Genomic DNA, 10,875 nt, shown 5'->3' with positions numbered 1-10,875 from the left:
TCCAACTTCCTTGACTGGTTTTTCGGCTATAACCAAGTGCTAATCGACCCGAAAGATCGACATAAAATGGCCTTTACACCACTGAATGGGGCACATATGTATACCAAATCATGCCATTTGGTTTGACCAATGCCCCAGGTACCTTCCAATGCCTAATGTGCATAGCCTACAAGGAGTATCTATGTAAATTCCTTGAAGTCTTTATGGATAACCTTTGTGCCAATTCTACATGGAAAGCACATTTATGGTGTCTGAGAAAAGTGCTGGAGAGTTGCAGGCCCTACAAGATCTCTTTTAACTCTATGAAATGTCAATTTTGGGTTTGGCATGGAGTAATCTTGGGACACATTATCTTAGAACATAGTATCTCCATAGATGACAGCAAGGTGTGACTCATTCTTGTGAGCTACCACCCCCTACCAACTTCAAGGGAGTCGAGCAATTTATGGGCACGTAGGTTACTACCGGCATTTCGTCTTTATGTATGCTGACATAGTTCATCCCCTTTACGGACTCCTAGTGATTTTCAAATGGAAAAAGGAGTGCCAATAAAAGCGTATGATACCCTCAAAAAAGCATTGGCAAGTGCTCACATTTTGAGATTCCCTAATTGGGAAATCATATTCCATGTCCACATAGATGTCTTTGCTTTTGCAATTGATTGTGTGCTAGCTCAACCTAGAGAATACAACAAGGAATTCCTTGTTAGCTTTACCAGTCATCATCATTGCCAATTAAATGAAGTAGAATAAAATTAACAGCAGCAGTTAAGAAGTTTTGTCATTACCTTTTAGCGAGGGACCAAATTTGAATTCTTCGTAGACCATCAAGCTCTTCCTTATCTGGTGAATAAACTTTGCACCATGGGTAGGATCCACCAGATGGCTCCTAATTCTACTAGAGTTTGATTTTATCACAGTACGTAAAGCCTCCCAACATGTATTAGCCGGCCATATGTCGCGCATTCCCAATGGAGAGCCGCTGGTGGGTGTTGATGATGGCTTGCCAATAGATGCCCCTTGTTCCAACTATACCTGATTCTTGAATGGGGAGAGGAAGTTGCACATTTCTTAGCTAATAGCCTGCCCACCACCATCGAAGCATTGATCAACAAGGATTGAGAAAGATGCCTCATCAAGAAAGCCGCCCCTATAAATTGATTCACAGGGCAACTTTACAAACAAGGAAAAAAGAAATAATGAGACGTGGTGTTTGTGATGAGGAGGAATACATCTCTATTTTGGAACAAGCCCACTCTAGAGTCGCACATGCGGACACTTTGCAGTAGACACCACTGCGAAAGATGCTTCTAGTAGGCTTATGGTGGCCAACCTTGTTTGGAGATGCCGTCGAATATGTCAAACGATGTGAAGAATGCCAACAAAGTATGATTCTACACAATAAGGACATGATGCCCCTCTATCTCATCATGTACTTTCAACCATTTTAGAAATGGGGCATCAACTTCTTGGGTCCCATTAGCCTAGCTTCCCGACACACCCAAGCCTAGTATATCATAGCGATAACTGACTACTGCACCAAATGGGTTGAAGCTCGAGCCACAAGAAAAGCCGATGCAAGGTCCATGGCTAAATTCCTTTACGAGTGCATGATCACTCACTTTGGGTTTCTCCTTGAGCTTGTAAGTGACAATGGCACCCACTTCATAAATGAGGTCATAGAATTCTTGCTACAAGAATTCTTGGTGTGACGCACCATAAATCTTTGCCCTATTGCCCCCAAGCTAATGGCCAAGCAAAAAGCACCAACAAGACCCTATGCGCCATCTTGACCAAGACTATAGAGGCAAGTCGCCACCAACGACTGGAAACAGAAGTTGCCAGTTGCACTATGGACTTATCGCACGACATATAAAGTGGCCATTAACACAACACCCTTCAGCTTAACATATGGAATTGAAGTGCTTATGCTTATGGAATTCTTGGTGCTAAGCTTAAGGGTAGCCATATAGGAAAGACTCACTGGCAATATTATGAGTGACCGACTCTTTGAGCTTCAGAAACTCAACAAAACGCATCTAAGGGCTATGTATGGGATGATTGTCGAAAAACTAAGGCACAAGCAATGGTTTGATGACCAACTTAAGGACAAAGAGATGAATAAGGGGGATATGGTCCTTCTCTATAGCACTAAAAACCACAAGAAAAATCTCAAATATAGAGGACTAGGACCCTTACTAGTGGCCGAAATAGCCCCAGAGGGCAAAGTGTGCATTGAAACTCTCACGGCGGTGTCGAGATGGCTAGTTATTTCAATGGTAGCAAATTGTAACGCTACTTTGGACCGCTCATGCAAAACACCTTAAAGGCAATTCACCTCAAACAGGAGGAGAACAAAAATAGAATGAGATTGAAAAAATAGCACAACGCGAAGCCAAGGAATGGCAAGTGAAACTTAGAGGCCAACAAATCACGGTAAACATAGCTTAGGTAGTACACCTTGAGGAAGAGGATTGGGAAGCGAAACTTGTGCGTTTGTGGTTAGGAATGATCACTTCAACAAGTTTCACCCAAAAGTTAGCACTTGTTGTTGATAGGTGCTAACCATAATTTAATTTCCTACAACACATGGAAATCTCTTGAGAGACTAACTTTACATCACACCCCGGCCACTATCACTACTTCGCATTTTGTTAAGTGCTCATGTTGTTACAATTCTATTTCACATTGGAAATAACCCCTTAGAAGTAAAGTTCTATGTCATACCTATAGGGACAATGTAAGAAGGAATCCTTCTAGGAAGAGGATGGATGGGCTGCAAATCGGTGTCATATCGATTGGGACACAAGGACAACAACACTATAACTACCCTCAGACCAGGTTATCGTCCTTATATGACAGGCGAAGAATCGGAGCCGCCAATATTACCTCCACCAGGTGCCCAATCCTCTTCACTGACCATAACTCCCCTAATTACTGACAAAGATAGAATCGTGCCACCCAAAAGGAGTCCCTTCTTTTACCAAGATCCACAACACGTCAAACCTTGCTAGTGAAGCCGATTAATCTAGCTAACACTGCTAACACCACTAACCAATAGGTGCCAGCTCACCTCCGTTGTTCCACACAAACCACCAATAATCACTATTGGTTCCCAAGAAGATCCTCATTGCACAAGGTTATTATGAGGGCATTACCACGTCGTGGTGGATCCCCTGAAGAATCCACCTTTCCCCTTAAACCTCGGCAACCCCAAAGGTTCTGACACATTGACATACTACTAGAACCTCATGTCGACCTCTCCTAAGGCAACTGAAAACCCGCAAGGCCATGGAGAACATCCGTCAAAAGACACCACCATAGCGACGCTGTCTCGATAAAGCCCCCCTCTCCCCGCCGTCCTCACACAACCACTACTTATAGATGGGCCCCTAAAAATCTCCTCAATGTCCAAAAGTTCTATGAAGCTAATCAAAAAATTTGGCTACCCAACGACTGTTGATGCACAATACCTCTGCCCCCAAGCTCACTGCACTGCCACACTTCCAAAGGCCAAAGCTAGCTAGAGCTACCACCACTAGCACTCTGCCACATAAGGGAAAAGAAAAGATCCAGGAGGAAGCCAAGGTCACACCTCCCCTGCCTCCCAACCTCACCTGCATCAACCTCCACCTCGCCCCCACTCCCACTCCCACTCCCACTCCCACCCAGGCTCCAGCACTCAACCCCCACCTAACTCACTACCCATTGGTGCCCACCAATGCTCTATTAAACCCCCATCCTCCATGCCAAATTCCTCTCGGGCACCAACTTCCCTTCTCCAACCTCTTCCCCCACCACCCTTTCCCTCTTTCCCTCACCTCATACAACCCCTTCTCATATCACCTTGCCACCGCCTTCACCAACACCACTGTCACCCCCTTCCTCCCTTAATCTCGATTTTGGGTCTGCCATTTCTCCCCAAAGATCTCCCTTGTTACCCCTCTACCTCCAAAACTCCTATGCCTTAGCAACCCCAACCCACCAACCTACCTTCACCCACATCCCTTCAAGAGGGTGAAATCCCACCCCAACCCCCATAGGAGCAAGACAAAGTGGATCCCCCCCTCAATCCCCTCAATTGTGCAATCCTCTGGACCGTACTTAGTTTGAGCAGGCCATCTGCATCCTGCTTGGTTGCCAGTTACAACAAACGCCACTAGCAAAGATCACAAACTGCATGGACATTAATGTCCTCCGGCTCTACATCGACGCCAAGCAGGTTGCATGGAAGCGATAGCACCCTTACGACACCATGCGGTGGCTACATTTGGTCCTACTTTGATGCTCGGCCCCTCATGTTCGATCTTACAGGTGAGTAGGTGGATTGGCGGCATCCTTTCTACTCAAGCTGTAGATTTGGGCAGAGTTCTGCAAAGCCCCCTTCCATCTTCGCATCAACTTGGTCTTCCTCCCCATACCCTGGGACCTATTCTGCATCGAGCAAAAGCAGGACCCTAAGCTATAATTTATCTTAAAAGTTTCCATGGTTCAGCCCTCCTACGTTCTCGAGCCTATGCACAGAAGAAAGCATGCTAGCCCAAATGCATGCATTCATAGGAAAATATGATCAGGTGTCGGATCCCACCATCATTGCCACCATCCGCTTCTTTAACCTCATCACCACCCTCTTGGCGGAGTTCCCCATGTGGCATCACTACCATGAACGAGTCCAAGGCCTCACCTTTGACATCAATAAAGGCCCCACACTCAAGCAGCTTTGTGGCTAGTATGAACACATCCAATGGATGCCCGCCTGGCATCTCCAAACCTTCAAAGATATGATGGAAATCGCCTTCTAGACTAGCTACAAAGATTTCCATCGATCCCCCTAATATCCTAGATCATGATACGATTTTGTGTGGACATACTCTCTCTACTACTGTTGAGCCTTCTTGCCAATTCCGAGGATGGGCTTGAATTAGGAACGGGGGTATGTTAACATTATTTTAAGCATGGTTAGGCTTTATGTAATTCATTTTTATGCAAAACCGCACTAAGTGCTTCATGTAAAAGATACGGGATGACCGAGCTTATGACATGTGTAATGCCAGCCACCATGAGCAATAAGCCTAGGTGTACATAGAGCTAGAGAACCAATTTTGGGCTCCCAATTGTTAAATGGGCGGCTGGCCCATTGTAAAAAGAGAGCTCACGTATATAAGTGAACTATGAAATATGAAAAGGATATACAATTCCATTATCACAATTGATTATTCTTCTCTCTCCCTCTTGCTCTCTTGTGGCTATGGGAGTGAGCTTGTGTGTGATGCATGCATGCTTGTTTGCTTGATTGTATGTGTGTGCTTGTAGGTGATGCTCCCTTGCTTGCCTCTTCTCTCTCTCTCTCTCTCTCTCTCTCTCTCTCTCTCTCTTGCAGGAACCAAGGCATTGAGTTAGGAGAGTTGAGCTCTCTAACTTCTCTCATTGCTCCCTACCTAGCTTAAGGAAATCTCCACTTGAGTGACATAAGTGGTGGTGTAGTGAGCCACTAGTGGCTTCACATTGAGGACTTAACCCTCATTAGGATTGGCTAAATGCATGTTCCCAAACCAACCCTTGCATTGTCTCTTTTCTTTTCTTGTCTTTCTCTCTCATGCAAGGAGTATGCTCATTTAGGTGAACAACCTGAAGCAGGGTGAGGACACGTCCTTAGTCCTCTGCCCTTTCTTCTCTTCTTTTAACATGTGGCGATGTGAACTTATTTGTGTGTAATATATAGTATAGATAGTTCACACAGGTATAAGGTTCAGCCTTGCGATTCTTATCTACACAAATATACAAACAATATATGTTGAAATAGTATGTACCTTTTGGGCATACAAGTTCATAGTCGAACAGTTAGATGTGTAGGCTCACAGTTGAATAGTCGGATGTGTAAGCTGGGTAGGACATCCTTGGTGCATGCTCCAAAAAATATAGGGAGTGTAGAAATTTAGATTTTGTATAGTTTTAAGCTCGTCTCACACTCCCCATGTGTCAACCTTCCAGCCTCCTTGCATGTCGCCTAGATCCTGCCCCATGTGTGAGCCTCTCAACCACCTTACACTTCACATAATATGCTCGTAAGTCTTACACAATACGTAATATGTGCATATGGCACCCTAGGTGTGCACATGGCATTGGATGGTCATGCAACATGAACCTATTCAATAATATATATGTTCTCTAGTAAGGTCCCCACCCTAGCTAGGCCAAGGGGATCCTTTTGATAGGCAGCTAAGTCCCATGGTCTCCGAACGACACCTCGATCTCTCAAAAATACGAGGATACATGCAAACAAAGGGACCTAACTCTATCTCACAAAACATATCAAAGGAATCTATTTTTGGGATCAAATGGTGCTCAAATGCACGATCGAGGATGAAACAACTCCTGCACTTAGTTCATAGACCTTTTTTTAAAAACGAGGCACGGCCGCTCAATCGGTCCCCTAAAATAAAACTTGTTCGGGGTCCTACTTTTACAAACGAATCGTAATAAATAAATTTGTTAGAAAGCTACCCAACTCATTCGGTCCACCCATCCATAGGATGGCACACGGGGCATCCATCCACCCACTCACCCAATCATTTTTGTTAGGTAATTAGATCCTACCACATTGTGATACATAAAAATAGGTTCCTTAATTAAAGGAGTTCCATAATGTTCCTTAAAATAACCTTTAGTGCATAATGTTCCTTAAAACAACCTTTAATGCCCAAAATTGAAAGCAACAATATTTACGTTAAAACAATACTACCTCAAAACATTTACAAAAGAGACCCTGAAATCGAGTCAGTGTGGCCAGATCAAGGCTTCCATATCTATATCCATAGACATATCCAAACTAAAACCAAACCACTGATAATCTAGAATTTGGTCTTCTAGCCTCAATCAGCCAAGCATATCCCGTGGACCATACTCCCTCGTCATTGGCCAATCAATGAGGACCAAGCCAGCCTATTGTCCCCTCAGCACACCGCTTGTACCAAACCCTCCCGCTCCTCAAAGGGGACGTCTACTCATGAGGCAGGTTAATTCACCACACTAGCCTAGGCTCATAGAGCTAGGCAACATCTATAATCACATGTCCAACCTCGTGGGGCAAAAATCCAATTCCCAATGGCATGGGGGCCCTGGGATGACTCTCGGCCTTCCTACTACCTCCATCCGGCTACACAAGCAAGAGCAGAGTTAGCTAAGGTGGAGAGAAGATGTACTTGCTGCGCAAATGAACAATTAAACCAAACATATCCATTGAAACTAGGAAAACCTTCTCTTCTAAAGCATTCTTTTTCAACAATTCATTCAATGATAATATATAAAGTAACATTAGACAACAATGATCTTCTTAGCTAACAATCCTTGTTAATATGAAAAGAGAACCATAAAGCATTCTGAGAGCAAGGTTACTCGCTCATAATTTCGCTTATTACTAGCCTTTCTTCAAGACACTTAAGGGTATTTACGAGGAGAAAACTAACAATGATCTTCTTAGCTAACAATCCTTGTCAATATGAAAAGAGAACCATAAAGAATTTCGAGAGTAAGGTTACTCGCTCTTCACAATTTTGCTTACTAGCCTTGCTTCAAGACACTTAAGGGTATTTACAAGAAGAAAAGTAGCAATATTAGAATCTTAATCTTTTAGACTAAACTTAAAAGTGAGGTGTGATACTTCTATGATGCTAGTCGTGAATCGGTGTATGTTTATCAAATAAGGAAGTAATCTTAAGGGTATTTATGAGGAGAAAAGTAGCAATTCTCCATATTGGAATCTTAATCTTTGACTACTTAACTTAAGTGAGGTAAGATACTTCTACGATGCTAGTCATAATCATTGTATGTTTAGCCAATAAGAAAGTAATCTTTCTGGTATTGGGGCTAGCCACTCTAGAGGGATGGAGGACTTGATGTCAAGGCAAAGTATGTCTCTACCCCGGATCCCAATAAGGCCTCTCTCTTGGACCTTTGGGGGTAGCTGTCTAAATGTAAGCCAATCTCCAAGAGTGACCTAGTGAGGCTCGTGCTCAAAGCTCCCCATAATATATGCGAACACATTAGGAGAAATTTGGACTCATTTTTGGGCCCTATAAGAAGTGCCAAGTCATCATTCTATTGAAAAAAGGGAGCTTATGGATAACTCAACTCTTCGTACCTCAAAACTATATCATGTAACCTATCATTGGAAAGATCTCAAATGAGAGGATTCTAAAGCACTGACCTCCGACAAATTTGGACTTCATATGCTCAAGTTATGGCCATCCCACCAAAAAAGTAATCTCAAAAGTTCTGTAAAACGGAAGCCTCATCCTCATTGGTCATCATGGAATATTCCCTAGAATCCCTAAGGGCTTAAAAGGCCCAAAATTGAGTCCAAGTTTCTCTAATGAGACTCAAGTAGGTGACCACTAGGTAGATGGACCATGGCGTTCCAAATTAGAGGCTATTAGAGCTGCTCGTCCTCGGAGGCTACTAGAGCTAGCTTGAGATGATCCCAAGCACACAAGAGACTAGTTGCAAATCTATCCTCAAATGTTGGTCTAAAGCCTCGTGCCCACATCCGATGCCTCCTAGGATCGGGGTGCGAGCATAGATCCTAGCTAGGAGGAAGTCCTTCTAAGGCTCACCACTCAAAAGAAAACCTCAAACAATCAACTTGCCCAATAGGGCAGGGTTTCAAATGGAGGGGTTGATGATGTGCCCCCCAGGCCCTCTCTCTACATCATAGGCTAAATGATCACCCTTCATGGCCACCTTGGCTTGGACAAGTCTCCCATCATCATTACGAACCCATAGAAATTTTTGGATCAAATCTTGAACGTGACCAATAGAGGCCTAAGAGAAAGACTAGTAGGAGGTGATATACCACATGGAGGTGGGGAGAAAAACTTGGTTCACCACTATAACCTGACTAGCTAAGGAAAGCATGGTAGAACTCGAGTATAGCAACTTTTTTCAAATGCTCAAAAGAAGAGAAGCTATTGCGGAATAGATCCCAAGCCAAGCAATGGCAAATGGGGAGGTAGGCCGGGTTGATGCGGAGATGGCAGGGCACTTTGCAAAACCCGGACCAAATCTGCAGCTTGAGAGCAAAAAGAGATGCCGCCAATCCGCCATAAGATCGAACGTGGGGGACTAAGTATCAGAGTGGGGGGCCGGATGTAGCCACCATGGTTTCGTGCACGCACTGTCGCTTCCACGCATCGTGCTTGGCGTCGATGTAGAGCCAGAGAAAATTAATGTCCATGCAGTCTATGATCTTTGCTAGTGGCGCTGCTTGTAGCTGGCGACCGAGCAAGATGCAGATGGCTTGCTCAAACTCGATGTGGTGCAAAGTATTGCGCCAGTTGAGGGAATTGAGGTGGGGATCCACCTTGTCTTCCTCCTGTGGGGGTTGGGGTGGGATTTTTCCCTCTTCCAGGGGGGGTGGGGTGAAGGTAGGTCGACAAGTTGGGGTTGTTGAGGCAGGAGTTTTGGAGGTAGAGGGGGTGGTGCCAAGCGAGGCGTCCATGAGAGGATGTGCACGCGCCGATGTAGAAGGGAGATCTTTGGAGAGCAATGGCAGGCCTAAACCAAGATTAAGGGAGGAAGGGGGTGACGGCGGTGTTGGTGAAGGGGGTGGCGAGGTGACATGAGGAGGGATTGCATGAGGTCAGGGAAAGAGGGGAAGGGTGGCGGGGGAAGAGGTTGGAGAAGGGAAACTAGTGTTCGAGAGGAGTGGCATTGACGGCGGGCGGTTCGAGGGAGCGTGGTGGGCACCAATGGGGGGTGAGTTGAGTGGCAATGAGAGCTAGAGCCTAGGTGGGAGTGGGAGTGTGGGTGAGATGAAGGTTGATGTTGGTGAGGTTGGGAGACAAGGGGATCTCCTCCAGTGGGGTGATCATTGCCTTCGTCGTCGTCTACAGCAAGGTCTCCTTCAAGGGTAGCTACCGGACGTTTGGAGAAGAAGGCCTTAGCCTCACTTAACTCTTCGAGGATGATGTCATGGGGAAATGCAATATGGGAATCGTCGAATCGGAGGATGCCAGTGGAGGGTTGTGGGTGTAGAGAACGAGGAGGCCATAGAGGGAGTAAGGGGGGAGGGAGGGGCTTGTAAATGTAGTAGACTATTGTCCAGTCGAGCCAATCCTAGAAGGCAAGGGCGCTAAGGGGTTTTGAAGAGGTGTCCAATGGGCACTGTAAGTATGGTGAAGGTGTCGGTGTCGGTAGCGTGTCCGTACTCTAGGAGGGTTGCCCATTTGACGAGGTTGGCAGCAAGAGGGTGAATGGGAAGGGTTAAGAGGATGGTGGGGTTGTCAAAAGAAAGTTGGTTTTGGAAGAAAAGAGTAGCGAGGAGGTAAATGGAGGGGAGAGGGATTTTGATGATGAGGTAGGAAAGGGCAGAGGTGGTGATAGGGTCGTCGAGGAAAATGTTGTGTCGAAAGAGATTTAGCTGGAGGGCACAGAAGTGGAGTTAGAGGTGTTGGGTAGAGTTCTGGGGCGAGATGGAGAGGTTGGGCAACTCACTAGGCATCAACTTTACATTCAGTGGTGTTGGACATCTGCCCCAGAGTTGCATGGTGCACCTGAGTTGCACGTTCCTCGGCCGCTCGCACAGATGTGCATCCTTTTGCCGCATGGGTGTGCTCAATGATAGCCTTGTAGGAGTCAAAGGAGGCGCGGATCTAGTTCCGACCATCCTCGACGGTTTGGGCTAGGCGATGCATCTCCTGCGCTTCCTTTGAGCTAGGGAGTGGACATTGTGGGCGATTTGGGCATCCTGCTAGGCCGCGTGGAGCTACTCTTGGAGTTGGGTGATTTCTTACAGGGCTTCATCGAGGATTCGCTCTAGATCCTCCAAGGAGACCTGCAGAGTTGGGAGGAGGGCATCCTGGAGTTCCTATCGGGTTTG

This window comes from Cibotium barometz, chromosome 61 (assembly GCF_041138505.1).
Source record: "Cibotium barometz isolate CiBa-2024 chromosome 61, ASM4113850v1, whole genome shotgun sequence".
In the NCBI taxonomy this organism is placed as follows: Eukaryota; Viridiplantae; Streptophyta; class Polypodiopsida; order Cyatheales; family Cibotiaceae; genus Cibotium; species Cibotium barometz.
The sequence above is the reverse complement of the archived record's forward strand: the minus strand, read 5'-3'. Positions refer to the sequence as shown.